Consider the following 2,493-nt stretch of genomic DNA (forward strand, 5'->3'; position numbering starts at 1 on the left):
GCATTATATCTCTCACAGGCTCCGCCCTCTACTGGGTACAGTGGGCGGAGCCCCGATGTATGCACACACTGTCGTCCAGCACACCGTTCCACCTCACTGTCCCTGACCGGCTTTAGCAGCCGCTGCGCCTCACTCACCTCTCCCTCGGTTGCATCCGTGGAGAATTCCAGGCTGCGGCCGATAGAGCACACCCTGACGCGCTTGCCTCGCAAAAAAGTGTGCTCGAAAACAGTGCTGAGGGCTCCCCTGCGTCCGCCTATAGGCAGACAGGGAAAGTCCGCAGCTGTATGGGTTCACTCGTACCTCAGTGGGAGAAGTTTCTCCGTGGCGGTGGGTCCATTTTCATCACGCACTCCCCTATCCTGCGGCCTGCCCCAGGGTTCTGTTTTAGCCCCCCTTCTTTTTGCCCTGTACATGCTTCCATTGGGCTGCTTAATTAGCCAATTTCTCGTATCACTGCTACGCAGATGATATCCAGATATACTTCTCCTTCAAACATGTCAAAATGGAAAAAGTAAACACCCTCATCACATGTCTGTCTGCAATTGAGGAGTGGAAGTCAAGCAACTTCCTACAGCTCAATGCATCGAAAACGGAAGTCTTGATCTTAGCGGCTGATAACATCGCCTCTAAGGTAGCAAGCCACCTGGGTTCATTCAGTGGTAAGTTGGTAACATAAGGGCAAACATAAAAAACCTTGGTGTAATTTTCGATCAGTCTATGCTATTCTACAGTGATGTCACAGGGATTTCAGACAGCAGGTAGTTGATGGTTAAGTACCTAAATGCACTCGTTAATCCATTTGCTATGGCTACAACTCGTGGAACAACAACGTTTTAATTTCCGGTTTGTTTAATATAGGAATGCATCTTTGTCTATCACACTTTGCTTCTGTAGATCTCCCATCTGACTTTATTGTGAGCTTGTGTTTTCAAAAAGTAAATTGAGCATGTTTTATGAGACTGAACAGTCTCATAGGGCAGTGGTTCTCAAATGGGGGTACGCGGACCCCTAGGGGTACGTTGGAGTACTGCAGGGGGTACGTGAGATTTATTTTTATGTTAATGACAGAAGAAAAAAAATACCAATTTTAGGAAAAGTAACGAAGTTTGAGCAGTGTAGGTTTTATATTAACAGAGTTACACATATTTCAAAACGCGAAGTGTAATAACTGCAGTGGCCTTCCTGTCACTGAGAATAACAAAGATCCTCAGTGAAGCACAAGCCCATGTTTCTCACTAAATTGTAAGTACAACTTATTAAAAAGATCAGTTCAATGCAACTAATGTCGTCTTAGTGTTATTGCATGATGTTAACATTGGTTTGCCATGAATTTAGTGATGGATTGTAAACATTTGAAATGTAGCATTTAAGTGTTTCTCGGTTACAATGTTGTTGTTTTAATAAATCAGACACCGATGGTGCAGCACTGTGCTGTACCTCTTTATATAGGCGTTTCTTCCCTAACAAATTGTTTTTGTGCTGATCAGGGTTTTTTTTCGAAGGGGGGTACATTATTTGAAAAAGTTTGAGAATCACTGTCATAGGGTATTGGACTCTCTTAAAACTCAGGTAGGTGCAGACTAGGTTTCTCAAAAATAAAGCAATCAGGAATAATATACAGTTTATAAATATATACAGACACACACATATATGCATATATGCACGCATATATATGCATATATATATATGCATATATATATATAAATGTGTCCAATGCAATGCACATATTTTTTCATTCTTGAATATAATATTCTTACTTCTTATTTCTATTTGTTTAATATATATGCTTATTTAGAAATTGAAAATAACCCAGTAGGCCTACTGGGATATTCTTGGAAATTAAATGAGAATCCATAAAACAGCTGGCGTTTGGATTCTGGTTACCCAACCTGCTATTTGGAGTGGAATGCAGCCCATCCACGGCAGACAGCCCAAAACAGTAATTGAACGTGCCACTTCCAGCTGACAGTGGCTGAGGATCATGGGTAATGTAGCTTTCCGCTATCCAAAACCGACCTCCGTCTTCGCTAAACAAATATTTTTTATAACGCTCTAAAACATGTTAATGTTCTCATTGGACACATTACGTGCCAGTGATCATAAAACCAATCAATCTCACAGATTTTGGGGAGGCCCCCCCTCTCCAGCAATAGATTGATCTGATTGGCAGATTCAAATGCAAGTGTGTTGCCTCTGTCTGTTGATGATGGTATTATGGCGCCGTCAAAGAGAAAGCATTAATCAGGTGCTTCGAAACGGAAAATTAAAAAGAAACGAGAGGAAAATACAGCACGAGAGTCAGGTATATGTGAGCATTTTAAACTATTTTAAATTGAAATAATTCTGCATGTACACTACAAGTAGTCTAGTTTAATCTGTAGGTCCCGTCTCTCGGCACGACAACAGCTAAATTAGCTCCCTTGTTATGCAGTGTATAACCGGTCCGCAGCTTTGTGAACATTCAATTCGGTAAGATTTTCGATGTTACAG

This window comes from Pseudochaenichthys georgianus, chromosome 16 (assembly GCF_902827115.2).
Source record: "Pseudochaenichthys georgianus chromosome 16, fPseGeo1.2, whole genome shotgun sequence".
Taxonomy (NCBI): Eukaryota; Metazoa; Chordata; class Actinopteri; order Perciformes; family Channichthyidae; genus Pseudochaenichthys; species Pseudochaenichthys georgianus.